At 31.0% G+C, this 18,605-nt stretch overlaps 1 protein-coding gene across 1 annotated transcript in view; it reads left to right on the top strand.

Moving 5' to 3' along the window:
• The window catches only part of LOC143045196 (uncharacterized), a 265,357-nt gene that overhangs the window by 82,459 nt on the left and 164,293 nt on the right, over nucleotides 1-18,605 (top strand). The gene's annotated exons all lie outside the window — the stretch shown is intronic.

Genomic DNA, 18,605 nt, shown 5'->3' with positions numbered 1-18,605 from the left:
ATTAAACCCCTAACGAGAGGGATTGTGCCTGATATTTATATGATGAAGACATAATCTTTCAATCAGTTTAATTGAGTTCTGGAGCTGGCATGTCAGTTACTGTTAGTAGTCTGTTGTTATTTTATGTATTATTGTCTTTATGTTTATTTTCTTTTGTTACCTCTTCTGACATCGGACTCGGACTTCTCTTGAACTGAATTTTACAGAGCGTATTGTTATCGGTTTACTTGTCTACATTGGCTAGAGGTATAGGGGAAGGTTGAGATCTCAAAAAATATGTTTATCTCCCGCCGCATTTTTGCGCCTGTTCCAAGTCAGGAGTCTCTGGCCTTTGTTAGTCTTGTATGGTTTTTACTTTTAGTTTCTTGTGTATAATTTGGAGTTTAGTATGACGTCCATTATCACTGAACCAGTATATATATTTGTTTAGGGGTCAGCTGAAGGACGACTCCGGGTGCGGGAGTTTCTCGCTGCATTGAAGACCTATTGGTGACCTTCTGCTGTTGTCTGTTCTATGGTCGGGTTGTTGTCTCTTTGACACAACCCCCATGTCCATTCTCAATTTTAACAGTAGTATACCGCTGCTCGAAAGTCATAAATCGATTGAGACTAAAACAAATCCGGGTTACAAACTAAAACCGAGGGAAACACTTCAATATTAGAGGAAAACAATGAAACAACAGAAACACAGAGGTGAACAAACACAAACGGCAATGAAACGTACACAGAAACGAACGTTTAAGTTAACAACTGTCATAGTCATTGTTTGGCTTTCAACAATGAGCGAATCCTATACCACATATTAAGCTATAAAAAGCATTGAATTGTTTGAAATAGGTTAGTGGTTTGATCTCTAACCGGGTCAACCTAATGACCTCCGCAAACATTTGGCATCTAGGAGTAAGAACAAAGAATCGACGACTGATTGATACAGAAAGAGTGAAATATATTTCTTTTGACTTAATTTGAAACCGGTATCAAATAAAGATGATATGGTAAACTTGTCAATAGAGAAAATAATTCTTTGCTGATGATATTTACCGAATAGAATGCATATCGTGTAATAACACGTAAACATACATATATGATTATGTTGTACTGTTATACCACTGTCCCAGGATAGAGAGGTGGGGGGGGGGGGGGGTCCCGGTAACATGTTAAACCCCGCCACATTCTGTATGCACCTGTCTGTGCCAAGTCAGGAGTCTGTAATTCAGTGGTTGTCGTTTGTTTATGTGTTACATATTTGTTTTTTGATATTTTTTTATTCAAAAATAAGACCATTAGTTTTCTCGTTTGAATAGTTTTACATTGTCATTTCTTGGCCTTTTATAGCTGATAATGCGGTATGGCCTTTGTTCATTGTTGAAGGCCGTACAATGACCTATAGTTGTTTATTGCTGTGTCATTTTGGTTCTCCTGTGGAGTTGTCTCGGGAAGGATTAAGTGCAGATTTACATAGCCAAAAAAATAAATACATTATAATTCTGTTTCAATGGCTTTCATATGATGCTTTCACTAAAGCAGTTTACACCTGAAATGAAAAGTGAATAAATTGAATTGAAAGTCAATATGGTGAGCGCTCACAGCCATCTTTAACCCGACACATTTCTAATTTGTATCTCCCAAAACAGAAAATCAGGAGCCTGTTCTAAAGGTTTTACAATGGTTGTAGCTGGTTGAAGTCTGCCATATTTGTTTTTCGTTAATATGTTCGTTCACATTGTTTGGGGTTGACTATATAGTGTAGTTTTTCTCATTGTTGTAGACCTTACTGTTGTATTTATTGGTTTGCTGTAACTTCATTTTGTTTAAAGCTGGTAAGTAGTTGTCTAATTGGCAATCATACCACATCTGCTAATTTTCTGTTGATGTAATTGATAATCGATACATGAAAAATATTTCAACAGATACATGCATATTCAATTAAGTTCTCAAAAGATATTTTGAAGTAACATATCGTTGTCAAATTATGCAGTTGAAGGTTATCTTAGTGATATCGTTTATCGAAGATTGTCATCTCAAAATCACCAATGCTTTGAATAGAACGCAAATAGAGATTATTCAATTCCGATAGTACTTTTTATCACTGCACTTGTGAATTAATCTGATTTTATTCCCGTTTAGTGGTAAAAATTATAAATGATTACATTCTAGTAAACCTGCATTTCACCAAATCACGTCCTTTTTATTGAAATTTAAATATTCAATATTCAATATTATTGATAGATTATTAATTGGTATATTCCAGGTTGTATTTTTTTGCAGATAGTTAGCTGATATTTTTGTATGATTAAGTTTAGGCAGGTAACTATTTAATCGACATACAAGAACAGTTTAAACCGGAGACCATGGTTTTTTTTTATTTTGGATTAAGTTTTGGTATGATAATAAATATATTTGTCTGGAGATACCTTATTCACCAGTGATTAGCCAATTTATTCAAATGGAGAATTATTATTCCACATAATTTTTCCTATGTCAATTTAAATTTTTTGATAGCGAATTGTCGACTTATTACAAATTGATATTAGTTATCTTTATTTAATATGATAACCCTGACGACTTTTCACATCTTGACGGTAATATCCGTCTGGATCCTCCTTATGATAAGTTCAGTTCTAAGTTGGCTCGATATGTGCCCCACATATCAGCTATGATTTACAAGACTGTGCAATGTTTAAATACAAGGGTTTAAAATTCGTATACCTGTCAAAATATTATTCTAAGTCTTATCAAAAATACAGAAACCTTTTGTTAAAGAATAACACCATCTTCAAACTACAAACATGTTATTAAAAATTGTACAGACAATTTCGATTCAAGATTTTGATGCTAATATTATTATTACACTGAAAAAAAGGAAAAAAATTCAAGGGGCGTGAGCTGTCAAATTCATGTTAATCAATTTGACTAAAATTCTGATATTTGATTCATAACATACTAAACGTATATCCAAATTACAATACGTCTGAAATAAACAGCTAACAAAGCATTTACTTTTCTACATTGGCTAGAGGTATAGGGGGTGGGTTGAGATCTCATAAACATGTTTAACCCCGCCTGTCCTAAGTCAGGAGACTCTGGCCTTTGTTAGTCTTGTATGATTTTTAATTTGTGTTTCTTGTGTATAATTCGGAGTTTAGTATGACGTCCATTATCTCTGTACCAGTAAACATTTTTTAAGGAGCCAGATAAAGGACGCCTACGGGTGCAGGAGTTTCTCGCTACATTGAAGACCCATTGGTGGCCTTCGGCTGTTGTCTGCTCTATGGTCGGGTTGTTGTCGCCTTGACACATTCTCCATTTCCTTTCTCAATTTTACTCAATAACACATATCAGAGTTTCATGTGTATTTAAGTGAAGATGCAATCTTGTTAACTATCGTGATGACCTCCGAATACAAACGACGGTCACATAACCCAATATAAACATTATCATAAATATAAAAAGATTGCGACCTCGTGCGATCGGATTTTTTAACGTCAGTGCGATTCCGTGTTAAAGGATAAACAAATGTAAATTAACGCTTTTAACTATATGAAAGTTTTTTTTTTTTTGAAAATTTAATCAATCACCTATGTTTTACTTTCAATGTTAACATTATTTTCTTTTTAATTGCTTAACACGACTTCTTCATGCGTAACCAATCACTAGCCAATGGAATGGACTGAAGGTCACAAGACTACAGATTTGATTAATGCTAAAAACGAATTATTAATTCATTATCTCATTATTTCTTTTTTTAGTAAAGATTGAACCAAATTAAATAATATTCTATTTTTAGCATATCACGTAGCTAGAGCCCCTCAAATAAAATCGGCGACCTTACCAGATGAACAATTACGGGAAAGCGGAAAATGTAACAGGGTGAAAATGTCTTCAGTAAAACAAATGTATTACACCATTCATTTTCGATGTTTCTTTTCTCTATTTTTTTCGGTAATGTTTTTGTTCTGTATATCTAGAACTTCTGTTTTTTGCATAGCTCTCATATATTATTCATATTGTATACTGAATGACTTGAATCCAAATAAGTTAAATCGGGTGAGTTGACAAGCTATCTTGTACGTCATTTGTTCTTGAAAAAAGGTTGAAACAATATGTAAATATTGATAACCACACAAATCGAATTGTTGGATCTAAGACAGACCAGACGGATGAACATAACTTTAAACTAGTTGTTATACATGCATTTGAGTTTTACATTACGTAAAATATTAATATTATACCACGTTGCGATTGAAATCATGATTATTGTGAATATGATTAGTGCAGATAAATAAATAAAGACTTTTGTTGTCCAAACGTGATTTTTATACTAAAAAACGGTCGAACCTTGTTTTAGAAATATGGTGGTAAAGATCAAATGGTTTTAATACGTTGTATGATAACTTATAAAGGACACAGTTACCATATAATTTTACATAATTTATCAAAATTAATTACGAAAACTATTTGTTTTTGAAAATATTTTTATTGAAAATCAATGAATCTTTTTTTGATACAATAACAAATGTGCATCACTATGAGGGAGGTGTAATCATTTGATCACTGACGATCCAAATTTGATTTAAATTTGTTTAAATAATCTTAAAGTCAACACAAAAAGTCGTTACTTAGAACTTAATCAAAGCAACACAAAAATGATAGCTTGCTTCATTTATTGCACATTACATTGATATATTTATGTTACTGAGTAAAACGATCACCTTGGTAAAAAAAGCAAACAACATTTGTAGTATTTATGATACGATTTATCCAGTTGTTTTCTCTATCTCACTACTATAATATTTTTGGTCTCACTTTATTAAAGTATTATATCATTCTCCGCTCGTATTTCGTATTATGTATTATGTATTATGTATTATACAAATATAGCCTTTGTATGAGGTCGATACAAGGATATATTGACCTGAAAGAAGTATATTGACTGAGGACGACGTCCGAGGTCGATATACTTCTTTGGGTCGATATATTCTGTATTGACCTCATACAAAGGCTATATTTGTTATATTATTAATTTCCGACCATATTTGTATCAAAATCGTCATTTAGGTTCGTTGGAATTTTATAGTTATTACATTGTTTCCTTGACAATAACAACATATTAGTTGTTATTTCATTTACTTTTTTTTCACATCTTATGTATTTGAAGATTTTTTTCGTCAAATAATCGATCACAGATATCATGTGTTTCAAAACGTTAAACAATATCCTGAAATTCATTACATGACGTCACAAAGTATATCGGTTTTTAGATATTCTAAAAATAACCGTGCGATATGCTTTTTGCCGGTCAATATGCATTTTGCTATCCGCCGTTTTCTCTCTACCTTCGAAAATATAGTTTAACATGTGACTATCCCTAAACGAATCAAATTTGTTAAAATATACGAATTAATAATAGTATGTATTATATGTTCTTTCATGTACACCTTATATTTATATATATTTTATATCTCTTGTAAAATTCTTATATTGGTGTAAAATTGTGTATATGTATCCTATAAGCTGTATTGCTTTCGGAATAAAGTATTATTATTAAATGGAATAATAAGTAATCTCGTTTCAGTGCTAGTCGTGAATATTTTAAAGTGGAAGAAACATTTGCCATAAACGTTAAGAAACAAACAATATTTTCTATTCTTTAGTCTTTACTTTTCAGAAATCATTCTTCTCTGAATGTTATGTCTTTTATGTATCTTGAAATAGCTGTTCCTTGACGTTAAGCCACTAAAAAAGAATGATTTAATCGACAATAAAATGAATCAATTAATCGATTAATCAAGGTTTCAATGTCTTCAGTTAATAAAATACAATATTTCTAAAGAAGAAAACTAACGCCAAGATTTATACTACAACAATAAACTTAAAACAAATAAAAAAATATGACAGACAGCAACTAACCAAAACCAAATATAACGTATCTCTGGCTTGGGAGAGACATACGCACATTTTGTAAGGGAGTTTATTATAATTATTTAGATTTAAACAAACACTAGTTGAAATCCCGCGATATCCAATTATCACGAGTTGTTAAATCTATTTCTACTATGGCCAACACTCGTATTATATTAAATAAATTGCAACTCCGCGATTCGTTGATGCAAAACCGTATGACGTCATAATTCCTTTCCTGGAGTAAGAATTCATCATTTTTAACATTGTACATTTCAAACCTTTTTGAAAGCTTCAAAATGTAATAAATTTTGACAAAATAAAAATTTATCAGTGAACAGTTTGAGTGTTATGTTTATTATAGAAGAAATCACTGGTGTCCATAGCCCTAGACAAAATGTTTATTGTCTTGACCTTTATTAATGACCTAGAAATGTCTATATATCGTCTCATAATGCTTGATAAGCCAGTCCATTTAACGAAGCATTTGAATCCTTTTTTGTTGCGTGAAACAAGATATATTTTTTCATACAGCCAATAACAATGAGCGAATTTGAAAAATTATCTTACAAATCATGCCGTTCTGTTTTGTAATTGGAAATATATGTATTGCCACAGATTCTCAACATTGCGAAATCTGTAATTGTTCCAGTCAGTAATATATGTTTTCTGTATCAAATAAAGGCAACAGTAGTATACCGCTGTTCGAAAGTCATAAATTGATGGAGGAAACCAAGTCCTGGTTACAAACTAAAGCTGAGAGAAACAGATCAAATATAAGAGAAAAACAACGAAACAACAGAAACACTAAAGAACAACAAAACACCAAACAACAATGCAACACACACAGAAACGAACTATAAGATATCAATTGCCATTTTCCCCTGACTTGGTACAGGACATTGTAAGAAAAAACGTTGGGTTGAACCTGGTTTTTGTGGCTAGCCACCCCCCCCCCCCCTCCACCCCGCTTTTATGGCAATGTTAAATATTACACTAAAATGACAACATTACATGACAGGAATACAATACAAATAAATGGAATTTATGAATATAATTGTCCATAAACAAACAAAAAACTGAGTCTCTTCATTGACATAAAACAGACTACAGTATCATTCCTAATTATGAAAATATCACGTATAATTTGTTTGCTTTATTTTTTTAATGCAAGCTAATTTGTTTGAATGATATATTTATATTAAAAAATTTTAAATAAAATAACCAAGAATCTCCCATGTCAAACCGCATGTTAAATATGTTTGATGATAATTCAATTGATATGTGAATTTATAGCGATGCATTCAATGGAATGTACTATTTTTACTCTTCAAGGGTCAATATTTTTAACTTCAGAATCAGTGTTATTTGATATATTTATTGGGTATTTGTAGAATTTTTAAAGTGTTTCAGGTAACGTAAGAAACGAAAAATGAAAAAATGAAATGTCAATGTTTACTTTTTTTGGTGCAATTTGCAAATATTTGTAAATGACATTGCATTTATAACATTTCGTTTCCTACATGTGCTTAATCCGAAAGAAAATATTATTAAATCATTTATTTGACAAATAAGCTTGATTATAAAACTAGGCTCCTGTTCTTTAATATTGGTTAAATTATTTGTATTGAGTGCAACATAAAACAGCTGAAATATTAATCATTTTTTCACTTCTGCAAGTCAACATTTGACTTATATTTCTTTGCGAAAATTGTCAGACTAAATACATGTATAAATATGCTAGATCCTTTCATATTGGCACGAAGTACCATATTCCAGAGGGTTTTCAATATTAGCTCTTATCTATTATGAATTGTCCGTGTAATAACTAGTTGTCATTTGTCTACCTTATCTTTGCAAGCCATGTTGCTATATGTCCTTCTTCAAAATGTAACTTTATACAAGTCCTTCTTATCTGATTAAAGATTGTAATAAAAAAAATGAATTTCCCCATAGGCGACAACGGTGGCCTTTTTCGGGATACAGACTTCAGAAAGTTGATTTATGTAACGAAACCTTGCAAGAATTAAAGAAAAGAGCTATATTCTTAATTCTGAATACCATATTATGCTCATTAAATGGCCACGCCCATAACATTTAATGTAACCATTAGTTCTATGCATTACATGTCAATTCAGTATGAAGCTCTGTTTTCTAAAGATTCAATAAGTATCATAAAGCAGAATGTACAGAGGCAAATAATTTACATCATTATACACATATTCTTAACCATAATCATAACTCATAGCAGTATGATAAGTGGCAAATAATTTACATCATTATACACATATTCTTAACCATTTTCGTACATTGTACCTCATATCAATATGATAAGAAGCAAATAATTTTCATCATTATACACATATTCTTACCCATATTCATAACTCATAGCAGTATGATAAGTGGCAAATAATTGACATCATTATACACATGCTCTTACACATATGCATGCAGGTTAACCTTTTTATTTCTTAATGCTTTGCAACATTGTAAACGTACCATTTATGTTTTTCACATACTTTCCAGGAGAACAGAAAACTCAGATAATGTATGAGAAAAAACAAATTGTGCTCGTAAATGTATGTTTTGAGATTTTCCGGAATAAAAAAAAACCACCCCGAGATTTAACTTTTGTTATATTCCCTTTTGAAAAGTTTAAAGTTAATGACAGATCTTTGATGATTAATAAACCCCAGCCACTGAATCACAGACTCAAAATTAGGGACAGCACATACAAAATAAGGCGGGGTTGAACATTTTTGCCGCCCCTAACCAAAGAAGACATCGAAACGCAAATTCTTATGTCAGCTACAACAGGCCTTAAATGTCAAAACGTGAAAATAGCACAACACAAAGATAAGGAATGACTTAATGATTCGGGAGTTGTGAAGCATTTATGTAAATAAAAAAATATAAAATGCTGATGGAAAACAGAAACTTCAATCATTGACTTCTCAATACTAAAATGTCACGTAAAAGTAAAAAGAAACATCAAAACAACGAAGTCTTAGAAAAAAATCCAAACGGAAAGTCTTTTATCAAAAGTTCATGATGAAATTAATCAAAAGAATGGAAAACAACAGATTTGTTTTTTTATGTAATAAATGGTGAATGAACCCGAATTTTATTGATGACATAACCTCTCACTTGTTTTGCGTTCGCATATAGTTCTATTTAATTGTGACGTCAAGTTTTCTTACTTTCTTCTGAATTTTTTTTATTAAGACGTCATGAAAAAGGCGACTATGCCTGATGACGTCACATAAAAAGTACACAACTTTCTTCAAATCTTTGAAAAGGAAGGATAAAAAATAATTAGAGAAACAGATTTCACCATTATAACTCGTGTACTACGATATTTCTCCACTCTCAACAGTTAAATTTTAATTATTCAAAAGTCTCGGCAAGCGTCGTGTTTTAAATATTCAAATTTAACTGTTTCGAGTGGAGAAATACCGTGACACACTTGTTGCAGTGGATGACTCTGTATGTTTCTAAATATTTTTTAAGTATTGTAACGGTTAAGGTTTTCCTTTGATTTTGATGTGAATATAATTTTGTATGAAAATGCAAATAAGGGTAAAAAAAATTGCGCATCTCATAAATATATGGTTACTTGTTTTTTTATTTAAGGATGTTCGCTTGTTATGTTTTGGATGATTTACCAGATTTTTGGAATCCTGTGATTTGATTAATTTGAATGCCTTAAAAAAATTAGCAGACTAACCTCTAATTTTGTTTATAAATATTGTACATGCATAATTATAAGACATCTATAAAAGTCTTATTCCATTTTTGTTATATTTTGATCCTGGTACCTTTGATAACTTTTGATAGTTTTTGAGAACTTAAACTTGTCAACGATAGAGCTATGAAAAATTAGGAGAAAACCAATTCCCGCCAAAATTTCAATACCTTATATCTCGAAAACAAGCACACAGACCTATATTTTTGTTTCGCTTCTTTAATTCATGTATAAGACCCCTTTCAATATTTTCTATTGGAGCTTGTTATTGTGAAACTGAGTAAAGAACTTCCTTAACCATGAAATGAAATAAATATGGATTGACCATACGTGTAGTTCTTTATCGTTTGTGAGAAAAGTTAACTGCTTATAGAAAAGTTAAATTTATTTTTGCATGGGCAAAGGGAAGTAACTGTAAATTGTTTATAATGCATTTTTTGGTCAATACTCTTAAATATTATCTTGAAAAGTTTCCCTTTTGAATAACTCTGTATTATTTATAATATACTTTTTTGTTTATCCAAATGTAATATATTGCAAAACAACAACCTTATATTGTTAGTTCAAGTGTAAATGTAATGAATTATCTTGATGGTACAAACTGTGTTAAGAAATATTTGAATAACTCTCCATTCAGGTCACATTTGAAAAGTACACCATTCTAGGTAAAAGTACATAAGCTTTTATTAAATGATGTTACTTTGACAAACATACGCTGAATTTACAGCAGATATAACACTGTACTGAAATAAGTAAACTAACAAAACAAAAAACGGACTCAAAGGAAACTTCAAAATGGAAAGTTATTTATCAACTTGCAAAATCAAAACTGAAACACATCAAACAAATGGAAAAACAGAGTCATATTCCTATTTTTGAGGCTTTTTCTTTTTAAAAAATGTTAGATTAAATCTTATTTTTAAGATTAGTTATCCTCTTCATATGCTTGTCGCATATAATTCCATTATATAAACAACAATGTGTGAGCAAAACAAACAGACACATGTATTTGTTCAGTGAATGTTTACTTTTGTTTATGTGTCCTTTCATTAAGTAAAGCTATTTCAATTATAACTATATAGTGTTGTAATGACTTGGCCAAGCGAAATTCCTTGGAAAACATGTGTATTTTCATTCAAGCACCTGTTATCGGCTATGATTCGATGTTTGGCTATTTTAAAGTTTGACACCGGTTCTCACCTTTTTAATTCAATTCATTATGTTTTCAGTGTTCTATGTAATCCGTTTTCCAAGTGTAAAACCATTTTTATTGTTGTATAAACGAGATAACTTTTGTAGTAAACTTTCACTTTCACTTCAGTCGCCATTTCCGGCACAATGATTTTTGTGTATTGATTATGCAAATGAGGTGATCTGTGTGTAACCTCAGTGAACTTTATGTACCACTAGCGTAAAACAGTGTATGAATACTATAGCGGCTGTAGATTGATTATTCCAGGATTATTGTATTAAAACGATATTGTTTGTGATTGTAAATGATACTAAGATGATTTTTCTGTTCCGTAAACATGTTGTTTACGTTTTTATGTACTTAATTCTAGCAATCGGGGATTATTTTCGTTCTTGTCAGGCCCGTTCACAGTTCCCCGTTCGTTTCCCCGTTAAGAACCGTTCGTTACCCCGATAGCTTCGTCGGGTATATAAAGCTTGCACCTGTTTGTCAGGGGCTCTTTCTACTTTGTCAGACCTACGGATATGTTGCCAGATTTTCGGTCAGTTGATAGCTGAAGTTTATCATATTTCTATCATGATTTTCATGTAGTTTAAGCAGTTTTATTGCAGTTTAGAACATTTTGGACGTTTTCTGTTCATTATAAGTCTTTGTATTCTAAGACTTAGATCAGAATCAAAAATGGAATTAATATAATTGTACACGTACATGTACATATAAAAAGCTGGTCTATTTATTCAGGCTAGATTTTATTTGCTAACCTTTTTCTTTAAGGTAAAAGGATTAAAGTTACATGCCTTCCCCATTCCCACTCCCATTGTGTTAAGGACATTTTGTTAAGTATCCTGTTTGCTGAGTTTTCCAGCATTCAGAGAAAATATTTGTAAATCCTGAATATTTGTTAGGTTAGGAATTGTAAGAAGCTAGAATAATTAGATTTCTCTTAAATAATCTCAATCTCAGCGATTGAAGTTGTCTTCCTGTGCTTACTCCAGGAGGCTGAAGTCATAGTATTAAATATAACAAGTTAAGGTTATTTGTAATATATAATTTATTAGAAGATAGCATAGATATAATATATGTTAATGTTATAGCATATTTAATAGTTTATTGAACACTGTAGCAAATAATTTAGATAGAAACTGTGTAATATTGTTTACTGAACAATCTGTGAATTTACTGATAAAACATCTTTATGCTCACATTTATCTTACTTTTCCTTGCTGAAAACACATAATACGCCATTGTTGTCCAACTGGTCTCTGGTTGTTGTCCTTAGACTGTCTCATGAGAGAATAGATCTTCTTGTTAGACTGAGACAAGAGACTATTCGATTGTCAGATAGATAATATTCATTTGTGGAATAGTCTGATGGTACTGTCCTGGAAGTTTCCACTTCTTGAGTGTTAGTTTATATGCGATTCCAGGTTATAGAGGTGCAGCCTCTATTTTACAGTGTAATGCTGTTCTATAAACTACACGATAGAAAGTGCGTTTAGATACACAGACTATTACGTATTTGAATATTCTTAACCCCTATTGTTCTCGCTATTTGAGTTTCTTGTTAAATATAAAGTAAAGTTAATGTGTCAGAAGTATTTTAACCCTGTTGGTCTAGTAATATAAAGTACACCCGCGTTTAAACCATTCTCTGTTTTGTTTTAGACTATTTATTCTAGTCTATTGAGGTTCCCTGTGTACCTGTAAACACAGGTGGTGGCAGCAAAGTAAAAGACACCCGTATGGCCAGTTATTACAGTGTGTCTTTCTATGTTGTGACGTGAAACTATTGTTTCAGATAAGGGTGAATGTTGTTCAAATTAAATCGTTTAAACTCTCTGCAATTGTTTGCAACTGTTCTAAGTCAGAAACCTGATGTTCAGTAGTTGTGAATGCGGTTCAGATCTGTTTCTCGTTTCTCGTTTTTTATATAGATTGAACAGTTAGTGATCTCGTTTGAATGGTTTTACACTTTTGATTTGCGAGCTTTTTATAGGTTGCTGTAAGATATGATAATGTCAAAAATTTACTACAGCAGTAAACTTGTGTTATAATTCTTGATCACTATAAACGAATGGGATATAAACACTTTAATGAGATGAGCAAAAAAGGACATACAATTTGGTATTCAACGCAGCAAGACAATCCCGCTGGCCCCTACATGTAAATGTGTACTAGTTTAGTTAAAATGAACGTCATACTAAACTCCAATATAAATAAATTACCAAAAATGAAAATTAAACACACAAGACTTACAAATTAAAGGCCAAAGTCTACTTTCTCGGGACAAGTGCAAAAATGCGACCGGGTTCAACATCCTGTGTGATAAGTACATATTTAGAGTTATTTTCTTTCAGAACGAAGTCGTCTCACCAACGAATCAACTCGATTGAAAAAATCCATTTACATATGCTTCTATGAAAACTTTAGATTACTCAAACATTACATTCGTGTGATAGCTTTCGTATGGTACTTCCAATTAAAGAATAGCATTTGATTTTCAATATTTACTATGTTTGAGGTAGAAACAAATACGTTAATCCGTTTATTGAACTGAAATACAAAAAAAAAAAAACTGTCGTTGACGAATTTTAACGTTCGAAACAGATAATGAGAAGTTTTGTTAATTTATCGCTACATAAAAGGACATTATTCACATTATATTTTAGAAATCAACCTTTGCCAATGGATATGCGTTTTCGTGTAACATGTACATGTATCATGGTTTAGTGCTCTCTTCATTCCAGTTATCTTTTTAAATCTTTATATACCTTTCACTCTATATCTAATGATCAAATTACTCATTATTCTTATTTTCTATAGAATAACATCAAATAATTTAAAATGGGGAGGGGATATAGTATTTTATCCTGATTCTGAGTTTTATATAAAAGAAGTGGTATAGTCAGACAAACAGAAAAAAAACCAGATATTTTGATTGTTCGTTTAAAAAAAATTGTCGGACAAAAATTGTGCTTTTCAGCATATAAATAAAGGCAAAAACATAGCATCTCACTTGCATTAACACTATCCTGTCTCAAACAATGTACATAATAGATCAGTACAGTCAATCGCTTTAAAGTATTATCGGTTTCAATATTTGTTTGAATTTCAGGTTCAATTAAACATTTGCAGTCGTGAAATGCCAGTATTAAATCAGAAAAATGACAGTTCTTTTCATAAATAAATGTTTGACCTCATCGCGACAAGTCCGTAAAAAGACTCCGATTTCAGCACAACAAAAAAATGAAGATTAGAGGTTCATATAGTTGACTTTTCATTTCGAATCTTTTATTATGACGATGATTTGGAGAAAAAACCCAGACGTCGATCTGAGTCTTGCATATGTAAGCATTTTTATTTGGTAGTATTATGTTTGTGGTGGTGCAAGGCTACTATTATATTCTATTCTAATCAAGTCATGCAAATACATATTCCAAATTTGGTTTCATTTCCAAAAAAAATCATTTCAAGCTCCTGCAACAAATTTGTATTTATTTAAAAGTTCACGTCATCTTATGTGTAACAACTATACATGGATTATCTTATCGAGGACAGGAAGTTAAAATTGTGTCAAGATTAGTTAAAATAACCAAACTAATTGAACTTGATGACATAGTGTGTAGCTTTGTAAATAAATAACATATTGCCAAGGAAACAATATCACCATTTTTTCTTGATAAGGGTAAGGATCACGTTATCATATAAATACTTTAATTTTGTGTGATTGTAACGAGTATAAAATTTAACTGTCCAACTAAATTATGGTAAGAACAATTTTTTGCACCACTTATCTTTATCTTTGAAAATATCTGAATGTAGTAATAAGGTTTTTCCTTTATTTTTCATAGAGAAAGTATAAAATAGACTCGTTCTATTTGGTCTATGATATGTTAAATGGTTAAAACTACACACAAAACCAAAGATTTTAAAACACTTCCATCACTTTATTTTAATTTTGTTTGCCTTATTGTTTAAGAATCAATGTTAATTTATGTAAGCAAATTTGAGATTTATTCGTTGTGAATATATTTAAACTTTATTTTCCACTTCATTGCATTAATTCAACTTATTGTTATAATCTACAGTTTAATATGTTGGTTTCATTTCAGGAATTACTGTACTGTATTTGAAGAGTTGCCACCGTCAATTGGCGAAATGATGGTGGCACATGCAGTGTACTGGCGACACGTAGTTTGACGGTGGCAACTCTTCAACTGCAGTACTGTTATTCCGATTATAATGCATTACAAAAAGGAATAATACGGTATAGACTGAAAAAATGTTTAAATTCTTAATTAAATAAATTTCTAATTAAATAAATTTCAACGAATCTTTTGATTGGTTTTGGCGAATAGACGTCATGGCTTAACGTGACGTCATACAAAAAAAAACTTACAAACTACAGTTTATTACGTTACTTTCACGATTCTTATCTGGACACGATCACATCAAAACGGTGATTTTGAGGAAGGTTTTGTTTTAATGTCGATAATATTGTAGTAATCGATAGTTGTTGATTTAAGCAATCAAAATAGCGGGTCCCTCCGTAATTATATCATTTTAACCGTTGATATGATGATAATAGTTAGGACAAGTAAACTGTGGATTTGATGGTAACTTTTAGCCAAAGAAAAAATGTTTAATAATCATTGCTTTAGAATGTCTTATCGACGTATTCCAATTATCTGCGATTATTCCTACATGGTCATTGAATAAGATCGGATCAAACCTAAATGCTATAAATGCAAATTACAAAATGGAACATTGTGAAGGGTTTAATCTTGGATAGAAAATGGTACACAACAAATGTAATAATTTTACATTTTGAAAAGATATATTTAAAACTTCGGCCAACTAGAATTGAAATAAGAACTTTACATGTCCATTAATACGTTAGATATATTGCCGATGGATACAATTTTCTCTAGAAACAAACAACACATTCTTGGAATGTTCAATCATTCGATGTAGTGATTAACATTCTCTTTCCTAAAACAAACACAAAAAAAAAAGAATATAAATAGATCCTTTCATATCAATGGTCTGAATCGGTATAGCAAAATAGATCAGTATAAGAAAGTCACTGTCATAAAAACAACTTTACTAAACAAGCAAAAAGAAAGAGAATACATTGTTTGTTTTTTAGAAATTTCAAATGAAAGATGATTACGTTAAATTTTCGTATATGATTTTGTGTATACTTTGTTACCTTACTGTTGAGATACTTGTAGGGTAGGTTTTAAATCTAATGGTACTTTTTTTACATTGCAAAAAAATATTACTTTTTCATGTCACAAGTTATAAATGTCACAAGGTTTTGTCATATCGTAATGTAATGTTTGTGATCATGATCATGGTGCGAAATCTTTGACGGGATTTTACCCTTTTGTTGGCCACCGGATGTTTTAAATGTTGAGTTGCTTTCTAATCTATGGAAAAGTCAAACTTCTGTATACATCATTGTACATATAAGTATTCAAACAAATACAACATGACTTTTTATTATATTTTCAGGCCCATCTTTGCAATCTAGGACTACTTATAATACCAGCAGTTTTTCTTTACTTTCAATTTACAATTTGTACAGGTAAAGTAAATCCTTTTTTTTTTTATTATTAGTATTGAGATTACAAAAAAATACAAACGATTAATTGAGACATCAAAATGTTTGTCTATTGTCAAGAAATGAAACAAAACTAAGTACCAAAAAAGTCAACTGTACATTGAGGAACTAAAAAAAAGACATAAAACCAAATTGTATTTAACAAGAAACAATGATTACAATATATATCAATTTAAGTTCTGCAAACAATACTTATAATGTGTGCCATCCTTCGTGATACTTATGTTTCATTTCTGTAGTATGCACCACTGATGGCTGATATTCGAAACAAAATACCGATATGATAATGATTATTTCTTATTAGTTTCCCCATGTTGTAATCTCGTAAATTGATTTGTAAAATAAAAAAAATAAAACAAACTCAAGATTTAATCTCTGTTTTAAATCAGGATTATGACTGCAATGGTTAAAATTATAGATCAACGAAACTATTGCAATCTCAAGATATAAAACCGCTAAATATTAACCAGATGAGAAAATGTTTGGTATCAGATAAACTCCCTGTAAATGAAGATCCGATAAATGTGCACGTAAGAGCGTGACGTATTAAGTGATTTATATTTCAAGTCAAACGATGAAGCATAGGATATGTCACCGCTGAGAAATTGAAAGTTGACCATTGGACAGTTGACATCATCACATTTATCATAGAATCTAGTTTGGTGTTATCCATCCGTGTCAATATCGATTAAAAAAAGAAAGTTATTGCCTACTTTAGATATTACCCTCGGAACTAAAATATACTATATGAGATATTCGATCTCTTTAAATTTGAAAAATATTAGACGTAGCTGAAAGTTAAGTTAAAATAACATTGCAAGATGCATTTTGTCTTTATTTCATGAAAATATCTGTGTGAATACGAGGCAGGTAGTGATATACATTTATTACACATTTAAATACCAACTCCTTGCTGAGATATCGATTCATCAAGCTTAACAATTTATCATTTATGTTGAGGACTAGCATTTTGATGATATCATGTTTTGTGGATTCAGTACAAAATTGAGAATGGTAATGGGGAATGTGTCGAAGAGACAACAACCCGACCAAGGAGCAGACAACAGCCGAAGGCCACCAACGGGTCTTCAATGCAGCAAGAAACTCCCGCATTTTTAAATTTTGAGCATACATTTGTACCTACTACCATCTTTATAATTGTCAGTCTTTTGAAATAAATGGTGATGCGATTCGCAGATCTTTGTAGACCGTAGTTATTTTTAAAGTTTAAAAAAATAGAAAACGTAAAAGAAAAATGGAAGTAGTTTTCATTTAATCGTTGAAATATCTAATTGAATTACGGACCAGAGATGATTTTTTGGTAGTCAATTGATCCGATGATATTCTTTCATTTATACTATGATTGTAAATTTCTTTATGACTTACACTTCACATCTGCGAAAAAGGAACGCTAATTTCTGTATTCGTAATTTCTTGAATAATATTAAGTTAGATTTAAACAAACAGTATCGAGTTGGGACTATAAAACAGGAAATTGTGCCAAACTTATGGGAAGTTTTGAGGATATAAAGGTGTTAAGGTCAGTTTAAGGAGAACTATTAATGACAAATTAATATTTGGTACGAGTTGTATACTAAATTATAATCCTGGTACCTTTGATAACTATATAAGCATTAAACGTCTAGAAATGTATCAAAAGGAGACATTTCTATGTGTCAGTAAATGTTTTTTAATTTTATAAATATTTCAATCAATATTGCAAACTGAAAATTTCAAGTTGAACACATATTTATGTTGCTTGTTTTCCTAGTCTTTCTTCTGTCATTTTTAACATATTATAAGTTTGACAGATTTGGAAGAGGTAAGATGAAAAATCATCTATCTGTTATAGCATATAGGCTGATCTTGTTCTCGTATAGATGAAATCGAAACAGCGATGTTTATGCGTGCTGTTTTCGGCGTTGCAAGCGTCGTAAAAAATGTATTTGTTTGTGATAAGGTTATTTATTGTCGCAACATTAGTAGTAGATCAATTTTTGTTTGTTTGCAGATATATTAGCAGTAGCACATCTCATTTCGACGGAGATTATTTGGTACCGCTCCATCGGTCATGATCTGTTGATTATAAATGTTTGCTTATATTTGGGTATTTAGTATCACTGTACTTAAACGGCTGTGGG

The sequence above is a fragment of the Mytilus galloprovincialis genome, chromosome 9 (assembly GCF_965363235.1).
Source record: "Mytilus galloprovincialis chromosome 9, xbMytGall1.hap1.1, whole genome shotgun sequence".
Taxonomy (NCBI): Eukaryota; Metazoa; Mollusca; class Bivalvia; order Mytilida; family Mytilidae; genus Mytilus; species Mytilus galloprovincialis.
This window is presented reverse-complemented; position numbering and strand designations above follow the sequence as displayed.